Source organism: Somniosus microcephalus, chromosome 13, assembly GCF_052327205.1.
Source record: "Somniosus microcephalus isolate GS21.2 chromosome 13, FLI_Smic_1.0, whole genome shotgun sequence".
NCBI classification, from domain to species: domain Eukaryota; kingdom Metazoa; phylum Chordata; class Chondrichthyes; order Squaliformes; family Somniosidae; genus Somniosus; species Somniosus microcephalus.
In genome coordinates this window covers 169,090,415-169,109,799 of record NC_140999.1, presented here as the reverse complement: position 1 = coordinate 169,109,799, position 19,385 = coordinate 169,090,415, and positions in this window count along the sequence as shown.

Genomic DNA, 19,385 nt, shown 5'->3' with positions numbered 1-19,385 from the left:
CACTTTTTCGCGATATTTACCTTGCCGCACACATAGGTAGACAACCTTTCCTCCATTGCGGATTCCTCCTCCGCACCACTGTCTGCCTTGTTACACACTTTCGCCTGACCTTCTACCTGGCTCGCCATTCCTGTAGGGGGTTTTGTTCCAGGGGCTTATTGTAGGTCAGCCAGTTATGTTTTCCTGAGCTGCCCTGCCCGCTGTGCGGTTGCGAATTGCTTTCCCCTTCCTGATTCTGAGCTCAGGACTTATCGAGTGGTAACAAGGGCAAACGAACAGGCCAGTGGATTGGTGCAAGGAAAACCAATGTTTATTAATTAGAAAAGCTAACACTACAAGAAAAACAGTATTATACAGAAGATAAAAGAAATCGCTATGGATGCAATACAGTTTTACACTTAACGGGAGAAGAAACGGACACAACGAGGGAAAAATTCTAAAATCACAATTTTGTAATACCCCTTTAACTCCCACCCTTACACCTAGCTAGGTTGCCTTGTGACGGCCAGAAAGATAATGCTCACCGGTGAAACAGATGAAAAGGCCTGGCCCTTGTGCCCCGCTGCTGCCGTCGAAAATGTGCTTGCGATGCTTTCTAGATGGTTTTCCTTCTTGGTTGCTAGCAGACAAACAGGACACTGGGCCGAGGTGAAGAGAGAGAGAGAGAGGTGCTGGGCCACCCCAGTTATATCCTCTCGGCAATGGGTCATTATCGCGCCTCATCAGTCCGTTCCATTGTCCGATTTGGGCTCGAAAACGTAAGACAAAAGGACTTGATTTTGGCCCATTTATGTTGATGGCACCGATCAGTACCACAACTGCCTTTCCATTGTTTTCTGAATGTCCTTAATTGTTCTGAATGTTCCTCAATTGTTCTGAATGTTCCTCAATTGTTCTGAATGTTCCTCAAGCAACTGGGACTATCTCTGCCCGAACTTAGATTGTGTAGGCAAACAATTGATAACCTGCCTCAGGGCATGAATACAACAGAGCTTGCCTCACTGCATTGTTCAAATTAAACATGCAGTCTGTGAAGCTATCAGAAAATCCATATGGATGCCGCAGGCCCTTTGGCTATGTGTCTGACCGCAGCCATTTTGAGAGGCCCTGGATTTTTAAAACACAGTCACTCCAAGGTTTCTTTAATAACTCCAATTAATCTTCGGGGGGGGGGGGAACATATGAAATTTTGCGAATCCCTTCAGTGCTTAGCAGCTCAGCCAGTAGGGGGCCATGCTCCTCCCCCTCGTTAGAGAACAAAAGCAGGTCATCCATATACTGCACAAGCTGCTGCGGTCTGCTAAAACCATTTAAACAGTTGGCCATACATTGGTGGAAAATAGAAGGACTGTTATGAAGCCCTTGGGGAAGGCAGGTCCATGTGTACTGCTGACCCTTGAAAGTGAATGCGAACTTATACTGGTCCTCCCTTTTGAGAGGGATAGACCAGAATCCGTTCGAAATGTCCAGCACCGTGAATGTTTTTGCGGATGCTGGGACACTCCCGATCAGGTCGGCTACGGCTGCGATGGTGGGGGCACAGGCTGGGATGTTCTTGTTAAGAATCCGATAGTCCACAATGGCTCTCCATGAATTGTCCGGTTTCCTAACCGGCCAAATTGGAGGGTTCACATGTGTCGCTATGGGTCTCAACACACCCTGCTCAACCAGTGATCCCACGGCCATCTCTAAATTCGCCTCTGCCTCTCTGGGGAAGTTGTACTGTTTCTGTGGTCGGGCCATGGGGTCTCCTTCTACTCTGATCTCCACCCCTATTACCCTCCCACAGTCATGCTTGTGTGTAGCAAATGCCGCGAGGTTGGTTTGCACATCCGCTATGTACTCCGCCGGGGTAGAAGTGACCAAAAGTTCAAGGTCATAACTACCCTTGGGCTTCATCGTACACACGGTTCCCTTGCCTTGCTTCCCTGGTATAACTACCACCTCCTTCTCCTTTCCCGTGCATACTGCCCCCCAAAGACAGTGATTCCGGAAATACACCAATATCTTGTGGACCAGTATGAAGTCTGCCCCCAAAATGCCTATCCCCTCCCGCTCCCACCGCATCAGGACACATTTCCACTCCGTATGGAGTGTACCCAGATTGATGGCTAGCGGGATGGAGAAAGACTCAGCCTGTTCGTTCCCGGTGAACCCTACTAAGTTATGTGGGACCCCGCTCGATAGAGGTGATGTGGTCGGGTTATCCGCATAAACAATGGTGCTTGAAGCTCCAGTGTCCAGCAGATAGGTCCCTTGCGCCTTCTCCACCCCCATTTTCACGCACGGTCTCTTCCAAGCATCATAACTTAGTGGGCACAGGTAAACGGGCTGATAAGCCCCTAGTCATGGGTCAGGATTGTTCGGGGCGGATAGGAGTACGCTGCCTGCTGCCGCGTCCACCCTACCCGGCCCTGCCGGAAAAACTGCGCGGAGAGCAGCCACTAATACCGCGAACGGATCAGTGCTGCTTCCTGCCACAGCTGCGGCTTTCTGCACTGGCGCTGGAGGATCCCCTTTCGCGCTCCTTTTGTCAGAGACTGGGCAGTCTTTCCTCCAGTGCCCTTTACTCCCGCACCTATAACAACCTTGCTTCTTCTCTGAACTATCCCCTTCCTGGCGCCACTCTCTTCTAACGTTGCCTCCACTAGGCTTTAACTCGTGTACTCTGCCCTTTGGTTTGTCATCCTCACCCCTACCATTTTTAAAAGAGAGAGTTAACTGCCGGAGCACACTCTCTTCTGTGGTCTGGGGATCCTTGGAATTGAACCACCCCTCTGCTTTGGCCTTGATCCTGGGCAGGCTGTTTGCCACCAGAGTCCTCAGCCAATGAGCCCTAGGCTCCCCCTGCAGCTGCGCCCGATCGGGCACATCCGCACAGGCACTCCGGTAGACGGGCCAAAGCCTGTCCGCGAAAGCCTGCGGTGCCTCCCCAGCTGACTGCAGTGTCCTTTCCACTCGGGAGAAGGGACTTCCATCATTGAGGCCAATAGCCTCTAGGATGTCATCCTTTATCCCCTCTAACGTACCCTGCCCCCTCTTGCTACCCGCTGAGAGCGACTGGTACAACCTACTATCCAGGGAAAATAAAAGTAATTTGGCTGTCTCAGCTTCGTTACAATTATTGCTCCCCCCCCACCTGCTCCACATCTGTAAAATGGACAGATGGGTCCCCTGTGCTCGTCAGTTTGGTCAGGTTAGAGACCATTTCCTGCAGCTGGGAGGTTTTATACGGGATCACAAAGTCACTCTGCAGTGCTCCTTGCTCTTGACCGCCTACAGGCGCACCGTATTTCCGCTGCTGGACAGGGCACATGGGTCCTGGTCCCGGCACTTCGGGCGGTGGTCGAGCGTTCTCCTCTACCTTATAGTCCTCCTTATCTCCCTCCTGCTCTTCCTCATCTACCCGGGCCACTCCCGGAGCTACCAAGCAGACCATCCCTTTGGCCTTAGATAGAGCATTGGTCAAATTCCGGATCTGCTCCTGGCAAGGACCATGATTACCCATATCAAACCCTCCAGTGCTGGCGACTCTGTATGCCAGCTGAATATCCTTCAACTGCTCTCCCAGCAACTTTACCTCACTCGACAAGCGAGCGTTCTCCTCCCGAACCACCCTCTCGTTCCCCTTTGCCTCAGTTACCTGGCATTGCAGGAACTCCTTATGGTTACGGAAGGTTTCCTCCTGGCTTATTCTTCCCTGCCTCGCATCCTTTATTCCACTCCTGCAGCTGTCAGGTTATCAGATAAATAAAAGCAGACTCAACTCACGACAGGGTGAGCTGGCGTGTTCCCCGAGCAGCGGGTAACCCGTGGAGGAGCACGTAAAATCACAAGGTAGGCTCAAAATAGCACTAAACTGGCTGTTAACAAGCCATTTAATGATCTAAATTGTCTCCCCCGCCGCTTGGTGTCGGGTCAGTTCTCCACTGACAGACCCGACACCTGGGAGACTCGTGTGGAGGCAGGTTGACAGCGGGTTTCCTACCCGCTGTCAATCTTTGCTATTTTGACAGCGGACTCGCCTCCAAACTCGCACTCTGAGCGGCAGCAAAATTCAGCCCTTTGAGGGGAAAAATTCGGTGGCGCCCCCTTTGGGGCACTAATGTCGCCGTGCCGTTAATTTTAGCGCCCCAAAAAAGTTAGCGCCCCTGCACAGTAAATTCAGTAGTAGCGTCCCAATCAGGAGGTGGAGCGCTACTGGAAGCGCTCCCCTTCCTTCTTGGGGCGCTACCAGTGAATTTCGTGGCGTTATGTGCAACAGCGCCACGCACGTCGGCACGTAGCGCTGCATCATTGTAGGCCTCCCGCCCCTGATTAAAGGGGAGGGGCCTAGCACTGTGTGCACCGGGGCCCTGCTGGGCCACCGGGGTAGGGGGGCCAGGAAAACAGCCCAGCACTCAAGAGGAGTGCTGGGTTGAGCGATCATGGCCAGTAGCCCAAAGAAAATAGGAGTAGGGGGCAGGTGCTGGCAGTCGGCCCCAAAAAAATGGCCGCCCGACTGCCGCCCTTTAAGTTGCGCCTCCGTGGCTGCAAAAACACCCCCACTGACCCTGTTGGTCATATCGTCCGCCGATAGGTCAAGGGGGGCACAACCCTGGGGGTGCTAGCGAGAGGCGCAAATCAAACCAATTTTTTTCTCCCTTTGTGTCTGTCTTCACAGGAGATGATGCAAAAAACCACCTGGAAATAGTGGCGAACCAAGGGTCTAGCGAGAATGAGGAACTGAAAGAAATTAGTATTAGTAAAAAAATAGTGCTGGAGAAATTAATGGGACTGAAAGCCAATAAATGCCGTAGACTTGATGGCCTACATCCTAGGGTTTTGAAAGAGGTGGCTATAGAGGTAGTGGATGCATTGGTTGTCATCTTCCAAAATTCCATGGATTCTATAATGGTTCCTGTTGTGTATGTACCTTTAAGAGAATAACTGGTCTCAGACTGCAGTACCGGCAGTGACCACCCCTGTATAAAAGGCGCTAGTGAGCCTCTGTGTTTTTAGTTTTCACTATCGACTTCCACCAGTAAAGACTTATTTTGTTCACTCCTGCTGTCCGTGTCTCAATTATTCACGGACGTAACAGTTCCCGGGGATTGGAAGGTAGCAAATGTAACCCCACTATTTAAAAAAGGAGGGAGAGAGAAAATGGGGAACTATAGACCAGTTCACCTGACATCAGTGGTAGGGAAAATGCTAGAATCTATTATTAAGGACGTGGTAACAGGGCATTTAGAAATTAATAATAGGATTGGGCAGAGTCAACACGGATTTATGGAAGGGAAATCATGTTTGACAAATCTGTTAGAATTTTTTGAGGTTATAACTAGCAGAATAGATAAGGGGGAACCAGTGGATGTGGTGTATTTGGATTTGCAGAAGGCATTCGATAAGATGCTACACAAGAGGTTATTAAACAAAATTAGGGCTCATGGGATTCAGGGTAATTTACTAGCATGGATTGAGGATTGGTTAACGGACAGAAAACAGAGAGTAGGAATAAACAGGTCATTTTCGGGTTGGCAGGCTGTAATAGTGGGGTACCGCAAGGATCAGTGCTTGGGCCTCAGCTATTCACAATCTATGTCAATGATTTGGATGAGGGGACCAAATGTAATATATCCAAGTTTGCTGATGATACAAAGCTAGGTGGGAATGTAAGTTGTGAGGAGGATGCAAGGAGGCTTCAAGGGGATATAGATAGGTTAAGTGAGTGGGCAAGAACATGGCAAATGGAATATAATGTGGAGAAATGTGAAGTTATCCACTTTGGTAGGAAAAATAGAAAAGCAGAGTATTTTTTAAATGGTGAGAGATTGGGAAATGTTGGTGTTCAGAGGGACCTGGGTGTCCTTGTACACGAATCACTGAAAGTTAACATGCAGGTACAGCAAGCAATTAAGAAAACAAATGGTACGTTGGCCTTTATTACAAGAGGATTTGAATATAAGTGTAAAGATATCTTACTACAATTATATAGGGCCCATGTGAGACCACACCTGGAGTATTGTGTACAGTTTTGGTCTCCTTACCTAAGGAAGGATATACTTGCCATAGGGGGAGTGCAACAAAGGTTCACCAGACTGGTTCCTGGGATGAGGGGATTGTGCTATTAGGAGAGATTGAGTAGACTTGGCCTATATTCGCTGGAGTTTAGAAAAATGAGAGGTGATCTCATTGAAACATACAAAATTCTTAAAAGGGCTTGACAGGGTAGATGCAGGGAGGATGTTTCCCTTGGCTGGGGAGTCTAGAACTAGGGGTCACAGTCTCAGAATAAGGGGTTGGCCATTTAGGACTGAAATGAGGAGAAATTTCTTCATTCAGAGGGTGGTGAATCTTTGGAATTCTCTACCCCAAAGGGCTGTGGAGGCTCAGTCGTTGAGTATATTCAAGAGAGAGATCAATAGATTTTTGGATATTAGGGGAATCAAGGGATATGGGGATAGTACAAGAAAGTGGAGTTGAGGTAGAACATAAGAACATAAGAAATAGGAGCAGGAATAGGCCACTTGGCCCCTCGAGCCTGCTCCGCCATTCAATAAGATCATGGCTGATCTTGGGCTCAAAGCCATTTCCCTGCCCGCTCCCCAAAACCCTTCACTCCCTTATCTTGCAAAAATCTGTCTATCTCCACCTTAAATGTATTTAATGACCCAGCCTCCATAGCTCTCTGCGGCAGAGAATTCCACAGATTTACGACCCTCTGAGAGAAGAAATTCCTCCTCATCTCAGTTCTAAAAGGGCGACCCTTTATTCTGAAACTATGCCCACAATCTTATATGTTTCAATAAGATCACCTCTCATTCTTCTAAATTCCAATGAGTATAGGCCCAACCTGCTCAACCTTTCCTCATAAGTCAATCCCCTCATCTCTGGAATTAACCTAGTGAATCGTCTCTGAACTGCCTCCAATGCAAGTATATCCTTCCTTAAATAAGGAGACCAAAACTATACGTAGTACTCAAGGTGTCGTCTCACCAATACCCTGTACAGTTGTAGCAGGACTTCCCTGCTTTGAAGATCAGCCATGATCTTATTGAATGGCGGAGCAGGCTTGAGGGGCTGAATGGCCTACTCCTGCTCCTATTTCTTATGTTCATAGTTATAGATAGAGTCATAGGGCTCGATTTTAACTCAGGTGCGGGCTGTTATCGTGTTATCGGAATTTCGTGTTTCCCACACGAATCTAAATGGATGTGGGAGATTGATGCAATTTTAACTCAATTGGCCAATTGATTTCCAACATGTGGGAAGCCTTTGCAAAGGGGTTTTTCATGACTGAAAGTCCCCTCCGATGACGTCATCATTGCTGCTGCATTTAAGGTCCACAGCAAGCCTTGCTTCTTCTGCAGGCTTCCAAGCTTCCTCCATTTGGTGTCAGAGGGACCTGCAGGAAAGATGACAAGCGGGAGGGGAAGAGCAGCTCCTCGCTTTGATGAGGCGGCACTGCAGGCATTGGTGGATGGGGCTAGGGCCAACAGGGAGGTCCTGTTCCCTTCATCAGGGAGGAAGAGGCCTCCCACTCAGACCAAGGCTGTGTGGATGCAGGTGGCTGAGGAGGTCAAATCCTTGGGAGTCACCCGCAGAACCTGGATACAGTGCAGGAAAAGATTTCATGACCTTCAGCGCACTGGAAAAGTGAGTATGAATTTCCCATCACCCTCAATCTGTTCCCCATTGCCTTTCCTCACCAGCACTCAGCTTTAGCAATCTCTTCCTCTACATCGCACTTGACACTGACATCCATGCACCCTTACCCATTCCCTCTCTCTCTATGCTCACATTCACATAACTATTCCACCATATGGCCCTCACACTCCCTATCACTCTGATGCTTTGAACACAACTGACAACACACAGGGAGGGCCCTTGGTCTTGCAACCTCACTCCATCTTTGTCTCCTTCTAAGTATCTATGCTATGCAATCTCTACACTCATTCCTTCATTCTCACTCAAACTCCACTTGTCTCCCTCATTGCAGGAAAAGTGAGCTCACAACAACAGAGAGCGAGCCAGGACAGGAGGAGGGACAGCCTCATTAGCCCACCTGAACCCCTGGGAGGAGGCCGTCCTGGAAATCATGGGCATTGAGGAGGATTCGCGCATGGGGGACGGACAGACGGGTTCAACACAGCAAGCTAGTGACAGAAAAGTTTCCCATCTCTCTCTTTGACATTGCATGAGTCACTGATAATGATTCTGAAGCTCTAACAGATGCACTTATGAGCATCTGCAAAAAGCTATGTGCATGTAGCCTTTGCATCACATCACTGACTCTTTCCTTTACTCCCCCACAGGACCATCACAAGCATCTGTCCACACTAGCCAGGAAGAAGAGGCTGAGCAGCCAGACTCCTCAGAGGAAGCTGCAACATCTGAGGGCGCAGCGTCAGCAGAATTCAGCGCACCCAGCACCAGCGCAGACACTCACACCTCGGTGGGACCTTTGGGACATAGAGTAGTGTTGTCACCTGGTGTATCACAGCTCACAAGTGAGCATCAGCAGATTATGGAGACAGGGACAGCAGTGGAGAGTCCTAGTCGCAGGGCGCAGGACTCTGCCAGCTCGGCTCAGCAGGATGTCAACCCTCTGCCTCTGGGTCCATCCATAAGATCAGAGGTGATGGAACTCCAGGCACAGATGCAGGAGTCTCTGGCAGGTTTTGTCTCTAGGGTCGCTGCGAGTGTGGAGCGAATGGAGGAGTCCATGGCGAACATGAGCAGAGCCTTTGTGGAGTCATTGGCGCATGAACGCATCACCACGGAAAGGATGGCTACCTCCGTGGAAACGTTTGCTATCTCCGTGATAAGGCTGGCTACCGTACAGGCGAGGATGTCTACGGTAGAGGAGAGGAGGGCTACGACCATGGAGGAGCTTAGTCGCCAGGGTATGGAAAACATGGTCATTGTTCAGAATAGAATGACATCTCTTGAGGAGCGATGGCCATTTATTGAACAGAGAAGCCAGACCTTCATGGAAGTCCTTCTGAGTAGGACTGCCATTGCAGACACGGGTCCCCATGGCCCCCCTGATGTGCAGCAAGGTGCTCTCCAGCCACTTGCAGGCACTGAGGAATACCTGACCCATGAGAGGGAGGTTGGTGGCAGACCTCAAGGAAGTGGGGGTTCCTCTCCAAGCGCTCACACTTCCATGCCACTGCAGAGCCCTCGGTCAGAGCCCCACCGGAGTCCACACCCAAGTGAGATAGACGTCTCAACCCCTGCACAGCCACAGGAGCAGCAGACTGTTGATGAGCCCTCACAGGCTCGCAACCCCAGAGGACGCCCGCTAAAGGTGTCGAGACAGGAGCAGCAGGGAAGTGAGCAAGGGGCCTCCACATCTGCTGAAGCCACAGGGGAAGCACTGTTGCATTTGCAAAGATAATCCAGAGGCCGTATGTAGAACTCAACTCATGTCGCTTTTAATGGCTGATGCAACCACACTCTTACAGGCAAAAGCAATCGAATACCTGTATCCAATGTCAGACATAATATAACGATAACAGCACTATCAAACTTCATGTGCTCAGGCCAAGGCAATCGAGTACCTATCCCCAATGTCAGACATAACATTTTCTCCCCCTTCACAGAATTTCAAACATGAAATGTAGTGACAAAGTCCTGTAGGTGGCCAGGGCGAGAACGTATACGAACAGGCTGAGGTGCGGACTGGTGAAGAGCAGGCCGAGGTGGGGACTGGTGAGGAGCAGGCTGAGGCACAATATCTGCTTGAGGGTTGGCTGGCTGAGCCACATGTGCATCCCGCCACTCTGGGGGTAAGGTTTGGGGATTAGATCCGTGTAATCCCGCATCAGGGGGTGCTGGCACCTTCCGAAGGTGGCTGGCATGCCACCGAGAGCCGTCAGTGAGGCAGAAAGTGGCTAGTCCAAGTTGGCGGCTGATTTGGAGAGGGGAGGACCAGAATGAGGCCATCTTATTGTTGCGGTGAGGCCTGCGGACTCTGGCCCAATCGGAGACTGAGATGTTGGGTGCCTTGGCCCTCTTCGACTGGTCGAAGCGGAGTTTCATCTTCTCCTGCTGTCTAGCGACTGTGGCTTGAGCCCATGGAGCAGGGCTCTGAGCTAGCGAGGGGTGGAGCCTGCCAAGGGGCAGCATGAGCTCACGGCCTAGCATGAGGGATGCGGGTGAGACCCCTGTAGTGGAATGCTGGGAGGCTCTGTAGTGCAGCAGTGTGTGGAGGAGGGCCTTGTCAAACGCACAACCCTGGGATAGGTGTGCTCTGAGGCCATTTTTCAGTGTCTGGTTAAAACACTCCACCCCCCCATTTGACTCGGGGTGGTAGTACGCTGTGCGTATGTGACGGATGCCCTTGCTCTCAAGGTAAGAGGAGAGTTCCAAAGAGACTATTTGGGGGCCATTGTCTGTGGTGATGGCCTTTGGATGCCCCCAGCGGGAGAAGAGGGACTCAAGGATATCAATGATGACCCGAGAGGTGACGGAGCCCACGGCAGTGACCTCTGGCCATTTTGAGTGCAGGTCATAGGTCACCACTAGGAACCGTTGATGGTGGGAGACACCATGGATCTCCCCGCAGACGTCCAGCTGCAGGTGCTCCCAGGGCTGAGAGGGCCAGCCAAGGGGTTGTAGGGGTGGAGGAGCTTGGTGGCCAGTCTTGTCACTTACAAGGCAGGCTGCACAGTCCTTGACCAGGGCCTCGATTTCCCTGTCGATACCCGGCCACCACACTAGGTCTCGGCATCGTTGTTTTAGCTTCACTACGCCCAAGTGGCCCTCGTGTGCCATGGATAAAACACACGCACGAAGGGCACTTGGGACCACAGCGCAGAGCCCATGTGCAACACAGAAGTCATTCCAGCAGGACAGCTCCTCTTTAACTCTGGAGTAGGCAGACAGTTCCTCAGGCACCTTGCGAGGCCAGCCATCTCTGATGAAGGTGCACAGCTGGGAGAGGGCTGGATCCTGTTCAGAGGCCTCTTTGAGCTCCTGAAGAGAGACTGTGGTTTGGAGAGGCGTGAGCAGCATCTGGACGATATTCTGTTCCACATGTTCAAACCCGACGAGTGGGGCCGGGGCAGAGACAATGCGGGAGAGCAGATCTGCAACAACATTGTCACATCCTGGTGTGAACTGGAGACTGAAATTGTATTGGCGGAGGCGGTCAGACCGGCGGTGTAGACGCAGTGGTCTGTGGCCCGTGCCGGATGTCGACAGCAGGGCAGTGAGAGCCTGGTGATCGGTTCGCAGGGTGAAGGCACAGCCATACGTGTACAGGTGCCACTGCTCACATGCCCAGATGCACGCCAGCACCTCACGCTCGCCTACTGAGTACTTCTGTTCAGTGGGGCTAAGGGCTCGGGAGGCAAAAGCGATTGGTTTCTCCACTCCATTCTGTATCTGCGATAACACTGCCCCCACAGTTGCAGCGGACGCGTCGCAGGTGACGAGGGTGGGGCTGGCGACGTCAAAGTGAGCCAACACTGGAGGCGACGTGAGCTGCGATTTGAGGAGGTGAACAGCTTCCGTACAGGCTTGTGACCACACCCAGGGCTCATCCTTTTGCAGGAGCTGGCGCAGTGGGACTGTGGTGGCTGAGTGCTGGGGCAAACACTTCAGGTAGTACCCAGTCATGCCAAGGAAGGAGGCAACCTGTGCTGCAGAGCTGGGTTCTGGGATGCTGTGAATGGCATCCACCTTTGACTGGAGTGGGGATATACCGTCAGCCGACAACCAAAACCCTACAAATTCGATCTCTGAAACAGCAAAGACACACTTTTCGCCATTCAGTGTGCGCTTGTGTTTTGCTAGAGCCGTGAAAACTCTGTGAAGGCGTTCGTCGTGAGTGGAGGTCGAGGGCCCATGCAAGACAATGTCATCCAGGTAGATGGCCACCCCAGGAATGCCCGCGAGCACAGAGGACATCACCTTTTGGAAGCAGCTGGGTGCAGAGCTAAGTCCTAATGGCATCCTGGCGTACCGAAAGATGCCAGCATGTGTCCCAAAAGCAGTGAGGTCCCTGCTGCTGGGGTGAAGGGGAACCTGTAGATAGCCCTGTCGAAGGTCCAATTTCGAGAACAGGATGGAACCAGAGAACTGCGCTGTGAGTTCCTCTGATGTGGGCAGTGGATATTTGTCAGGGATTACGGCCTTATTCACTGCCCGAAGATCGACACAGACGCGTAGACCACCTGACTTTTTCTTTGTGACCACCAGGTTGGAGACCCATGGGGAGGCATCAACTGGTTCGATGATGCCAGCTTCCAGTAGCTGCTTTAGTTCAGCTATGAACCCGTCACGGAGAGCAAGCGGGATGCGGCGCAGTGGCTGAATGACAGGGGTAACGGTGGAGTCAACCATGGGCTGGTGGGTGAAGGCAATAGTCAGGCAGCCCAGACCCTCGAAGAGTGCTGGCCATGTTTGGCACCACGGTGAGGCGACGTGCAGAATTGCAGACCCGCCGGTGTCCAAGAGAAAAAAACCCAGGTCAGTGAAAAGATCCAGTCCCATCAGGTTAGCTCCTTGGCGTGCCACATGAAAACAAAAATCTGGCAAAACTTTTGTTCCATACTGTACAGTGAGGTTGACTGAGCCCACTAGTCCAATTTTCGAATTACCATACCCGCAAAGGGCAGTGGAGGGCGCAGAGAGTGGCAGGGAGCTGAAAAAATGTTTGAATGTGTCCACATTCAGCAGTGAGACGCTGGCACCGGTATCCAACAACAGAGGTATGCACACATCATTCAGGTTAATTGTGCATGACTTGAAAGCCACTACTGGCCCAGAGCTCACGTTGTGAATTATAGTGCTTGAGGACTGAGAGTGTTCATTTGTAGCAACAGGGGCAGAGCAGCAGACATTGGCAAAGTGATTTTGTTTTCCACAATTGCGACAGACTTGGCCGCGCGCGGGGCAATTCTACGCTCTGGTAGCATGTGAACGAGATCCACAGTTTCCACACTGTTGCCGCGGTAGCGCGCGTTGCTGCCGTCGCGCGAGCATTACAATGTCAGAGCTGTCGGGGCTGAGGGCACTGTCATTGGGTGTGTGTGCTAGTTTCGCTGCACATTCGGCTGCAGACTCCACTTGAAAGGCAATGTTAACTGCCTGTGACAACGACAGATCGTCGGACTCAAGTAACAGTCTTTCACGCACTCTCATGTTGCTGGTGTGCTCTATTAGTTGATCACGCACCATCTCGTCTTGTAGTGCACCGAACTTGTACGAGCTAGCTAACCCCCTCAAATTATCCACGTATTGATGCACAGACTCGCTGGGGAGTTGGTGACGCTGTCTAAAAATGAATCGCCGCAGGAGGGCATTTTGTGGGGCAGAGAAGTATGTGCTTAACAGAGCCACAGCCACATTATATGTTTGAATTGAGTCTGCTGCGCATAATGTCCCAAGAACACGCTGGCCCTCCGCTCCGAAGCAATGGGATAACAGTGCCTTTTTCCGTGCTGTACTCACATTTTCTAGTCCGAGAGCGATGAGGTAGGTTTCAAAGAACTGTAACCAGCAAACCCATGGGATCGGGGGCTCACCGGGTAGTGCAAGGATGGGAGGAGGTGGTGGAAGAGAGATTTCAGCCATCCTCGTCGCCAAATGTTGCATTTGCAAAGATAATCCAGAGGCCGTATGTAGAACTCAACTCATGTCGCTTTTAATGGCTGTTGCAACCACACTCTTACAGGCAAAAGCAATTGAATACCTATATCCAATATCAGACATAATATAACGATAACAGCACTATCAAACTTCATGTGCTCAGGCCAAGGCAATCGAGTACCTATCCCCAATGTCAGACATAACAAGCGCTACGTAAGAGCATGCGTAAGAGGAAGATAAAGCACAAGTAGTCACAAGGGTAGTCACTTGGGTGGAATTTTGTGTTTAGTGTAAAAATGCCATCACGTCGTAACTGTGCATAAAAATTCTGATGGCAAATGTTACAGTTGTGGCGTCTGTCATTTCGCTATTGGGACTTCCACATTGAGGCCTTAGGAATACTTGCAACTGTCAGTATGGTGGTCAGAGTGCTAGGAATCCTCTGGTTCTTGAACATTGTCAATGCTCTGGTAAGAAGCTGCGAGACAAAAGTGTTTGATTGACTCGGCTAAGCAAATCTGGTCAGGATGAGTGCATTCCTTGCATCCCGGGCAACAAAGTTCTCGCGTAATGCTGGCGCTGTTTGATGGGACTCTGCAGGATGTTCATTTTCACCCTCCTCCTCCTCCTCCTCCCCCTCCTCCTCCTCCTCCTCATCTGAGGAGGATATGTGAGGAGCCACTTGGTCCTCAGGAATCTGCAAGCCATGCCACTGTGCCATGTTGTGAAGTGCACAGCAAACCAGACCCTGGCTGCTGAGCACTGTAGGGCTGCACCTGATCTATCCAGGCATCTGAAGCGCACCTTCAGCAAACCAATGGTTTGCTCGATAATGGATCTGGTGGAAATATGGCTGGAGTTGTGGCGCTCCTCAGCTTCGTTGGCTGGCCTCCTCAACGGCATCATTAGCCACGTTCTCAGGGGATAGCCCTTGTCTCCAAGTAGCCATCTGTTAAGTTGGTCTGGCGGGCTGAATAGCGGAGGCACACGAGACTGGCGCAGTATGAAGGAGTCATGGCAACTGCCAGGGTACATGGCACAAACATGCAAAATCTCCTTCTTGTGGTCACACACCAGCTGAATGTTGAGGGCGTGGAAGCCCTTGCGGTTGACAAAAATACTTGGATTGCGATGGGGTGCCCTAAGGGCCACATGTATGCAGTCAACGATGCCCTGCACCCTTGGAAAGCCTGCCAAATGAGTTAATCCAACCGCTCGCACCGTGAAACTTGCTCGATCCTTGGTGAAATGGATGTGATTGTGCGCGAGGGCAAAGAGGGCATCGGTTACCTGCGTGATGCAAGTGTGTGCGGCCACCTGGGAGATGCCACTGATGTCTGCTGCTGATCCCTGGAATGAGCCTGAGGCAAAAAAGTTGAGTGCGGTGGTGACTTTGACGGCCATTGGTAATGCTTGTCCACCTGGTCCTCTGGGCAGCAGGTCTTGCTGAAGCATTGCGCAGATGTCAGTCACTACCTCTCGCGAAAGTCGGAGCCGCCTTTGGCACTGCTGCTCAGACATGTTCAGATAGGTGACCCTGCATCTGTATACCCTGTTTGGGGGGTATCTCCTGCACCGACGGGCTTCCAGGCACTGGCCCCTTCTGGCCTGTGCTGCCTCTGGTGGGTGAGCAGCAGCCTGGTGCTCCTTCTGCTGTTGCTGGTGCTGCTGTTGTTCCTGGTTCTGCTGCTGCCCCGGCTGGTGCTCGAGCTCCTCTAATGCCCAGATGGGAAGGAAATAAATGGCTCCCATGCTTCTGGTATATGCCTTCGTTGAGGAAGCGCTGAGTGAAGATGGCGAGAGGGGTTTCCCAGGAGGCCACACTGGAGATGGGTGTGAGGCTCCAACCTTACACAGGTGTGGTTAAGCTTTGTAAAAGTTGCCCCAGACCTGAGACCACTAAGTCCTGCCACCTGCAAATGATGGCTGATCAAATCTCCTCTTTAATGGTTGACCTGCAGTTGATATTCAGCAATCCAATAGTGCTCCCACCAGGTTTCACATTCGTGATTCCCACCAGGCGTGTTTTACGTGGAAAAAGGGGTAAAGTTGCAAGGGACTGTTAAAATAGGATTATAGAGGCCATTTAGTGGTAATTAAGGGCCTTAAAGACCAGTCCCGCCTGTTGGATGTGGGACGGAGTCGGGACCATCAGACACGCCTGAGTTAAAATTGCTCGGAGTCGGGAACCAGGTGGTGGGGTGGGGGTCCCGCCCGCCAGTTCCCGCCCGCCAGTTTTTGCAATTTTAACCCCCCGCACGCTTAAAAGCCCGCCTGTCGGCTGTGTTAAAATCGAGCCCTATGGCTCAATGAAAATCGAGCCCATAGACTTATACAGCACAGAAAGAGGCCCTTCGGCCCATCATGCCCACGCCGGCCATCAAGCCCCATCTATTCTAATCCCATTTTCCAGCACTTGGTCCGTAGCCTTGTATGCTATGGCATTTCAAGTGCTCATCTAAATGCTTCTTGAATGTTGTGAGGGTTCCTGCCTCTACCACCCTTTCAGGCAATGAGTTCCAGATTCCAACCACCCTCTGGGTGAAAAAGTTTTTCCTCAAATCCCCTCTAAACCTCATGCCCCTTATCTTGAAACTATGCCCCCTGGTTATTGACCCCTCTACTAAGGGGAAAAGTTCCTTTCTATCTACCCTATCTATGCCCCTCATAATTTTGTACACCTCTATCAGGTCCCCCCTCAGCCTTCTCTGCTTTAAGGAAAACAACCCCAGCCTGTCCAATCTTTCTTCATAGCTGAAGCGCTCCAGCCCAGGTAACATCCTGGTGAATCTCCTCTGCACCGTCTCCAATGCAATCCCATCTTTCCTATAGCGTGGCGACCAGAACTGCACACAATATTCCAGCTGTGGCCTAACTAGCGTTTTGCACAGCTCCGCCATAACCTCCCTGCTCTTATATTCTCTGCCTCGGCTAATGAAGGCAAGTATCCCATATGCCTTTTTAACCACCTTATCTACCTGTCCTGCTGCCTTCAGGGATCTATATACACGCACACCAAGGTCCCGCTGATCCTCTGTCCTTCTTAGGGTCCTAGCATTCATTGTGTATTCCCTTGTCTTGTTAGTCCTCCCAAAATGCATCACCTCACACTTTGCAGGATTAAATTCCATTTGCCACTGTTCTGCCCACCTGACCAACCCGCCTATATCGTCCTGTAGCCTGAGGCTTCCCTCCTTGCTATTTACCACTCCACCAATTTTCGTGTCACCTGCGAACGTACCGATCATACCTCCTACATTCATATCTAAATCATTAATGTACACTACAAACAGCAAAGGACCCAGCACTGATCCCTGCAGTACACCACTGGACACAAGCTTCCAGTCACAAAAACAACCTTCGACCATCACCCTCTGCCTCCTGCCAGTAAGCCAATTTTGGATCCAATGTGCCAAATTGCCCTGGATCCCATGGGCTCTTACCTTCTTGACCAGTCTCCCATGTGGGACTTTGCCAAAAGCCTTACTGAAGTCCATGTAGACTACATCAACCGCACTATCCTCATCCACACACCTAGTCAACCCCTCGAAAATTCAATCAAATTGGTTAGACATGATCTCCCCCTGACAAAGCCATGCTGACTATTCTTGATTAATCCTTGCCTCTCCAAGTGGAGACTAATTATGTCCCTCAGAATTTTTTCCAATAATTTCCCTACCACTGATGTTAGGCTCACTGGCCTGTAATTCCCTGGTTTATCCCTACTACCCTTCTTATGTTCTAAATACACTTCAAAAGCAATGAATTGGCTGTAAAGTACATCTGAGAGTGCAGCAGCCATTCTGTCATCTCTGCCGTTGAGATGAGGCACCACCGGATCCCCAAGGGTTGAAGCCTGCAGGAAGAAGCAAAGGTAAGTCAACTTTTTCTAACACTTTACACTCACCTCTCATACTTACCTCTCCACAACTTGCACCCATCACTCACCTCCACAGCGGACTTTTCAACCCCTTTCACCCCCGCAGACCCACTGCTCGCCTCGCTGACCCTGGCGAGGTTCGCAGCTGTCGGGAAGTCTGCACTTGTGTGGGTAAAATTGGGATAAGCCTCAAAACTGCCTATTAACTACCTGTTAACAGGCAGTTGATTGGCTCTAATCCCCTTCCCGCCTCGAGGAGACGGATCCCTGCGCGACTCGGGGACCCGCCTCCCGGGACGATGGCACAGAGGCGGGTTGGGAGTGGGTTCGGCACCCGTTCCCAGTTTCTGCCATTTTCCCAGCAGTTCTGCCTCCATACCCGCCTCCCCAGGGCTGGGAAAATTCCCCCCATGCCTCTATTTATAAAGCCGAAGTTCTTTCTTTTAATTCACCAAGAACTTAGACAAAACATGTGTGGTGATTATTCTCTATGTTTAGTAAGAAGTATTGTGATTGGTTGTTTGTTTCCTGCCTTGGGATATATGCTGTAATCTCATTGGTAGTTGATGTCATGTGATTTGTGGTGGCCATCTTAAATTCAGTTCTTTCCAGCCTTTAGTTGGGACTGGGTGTTGAAGATGTGCTACAGGATTTTTAAGTTAATAAAGCCCAGATTAGAAAGGCAAATCTATTCTTTATTTCAATTTGCAATCCAATTAGAATAGTAAGAAAACAGTCCAACAACTCGTTGCAAAGCCTTAGAATTAGTAGGACAAGGTAAATCAATCAATGCTCGCAGACGTTCTGGGTCTGGTTTAATCTTGTTTCCCGAGATAATGCACCCCAGTAAATTTACCTCAGTGGTCGAAAAGGTACACTTCTCTTTATTGAAAGTTAAACCAACTTTTTCCGCAGCTTGAAGGAATCTTTCTAAATTAGAATCATACTCCATACTTATAAAAGCATCCATTGCCCGTTGAAAACAAGCAACACCATTAGTAACACCAAATGGTATTCGGCAAAACTGATACAGCTTTCCACCAGCCTCAAAGGCCGTATATGGTTGATCCTTCTTAACAATAGGAATCTGATGATAAGCACTCTTTAGGTCAATAGTGCTAAAAACCTTATACTGAGATACTTTATTGATAAACTCATCAATCTTAGGCAAAGGGTACGCATCTAATTGAGTATACCTATTAATAGTTTGGGAATAGTCTATCACCTTTCGTTTCTTATGTCTCTCGTTAGTCGTGACAACTACCTGTGCCCGCCAAGGCGAACAACTAGGTTCAATGATTCCTTCCAATAAGAGATGTTGAACTTCAGAATTAATAAATTCTCTATCCTGACTGCTATACCTTCTTGACTTGGTAGCAATTGGCTTACAATCCGGCATCAAATTGGAAAAAAGTGATAATGGAGAAATGGATAAAGAGGTTAATCCACAAATAGATAAAGGTGGCTTAGTCCCTCCAAATGAAAGACTAAGAGACTCGTGTAACTGAAGCACATCATGACCAATCAAAATATCCGCACAGAGATTAGGCAAGACAGATAGGCGTATATCAGTATACGTATTACCTAAAAGAATCAATTTCACACGGCAACAACCAGCTACTTGTGAAGTGAGAGTCGTCTGAGCCATACACACCTGATAGGAAACAGGCAAAATTTTCAAATGCTTCTCCTTTGCAAACTGAAGACTTATAAAACTCTCGGTACTGCCCATATCTATAAGGGCCTTCACTTCCAACCCATTAACTTGGGCCATAACTATAGCTTTGTTTAGACCATGAGCAAATGCAGCAGAAATTGATGCAATAAACGCCCTATCTAAAGGCTGAATATTCACAGAGGAGGTAATTGAACCTGATGATTTACACACACGTGCGTAATGACCTCTCTTGCCGCATTTACT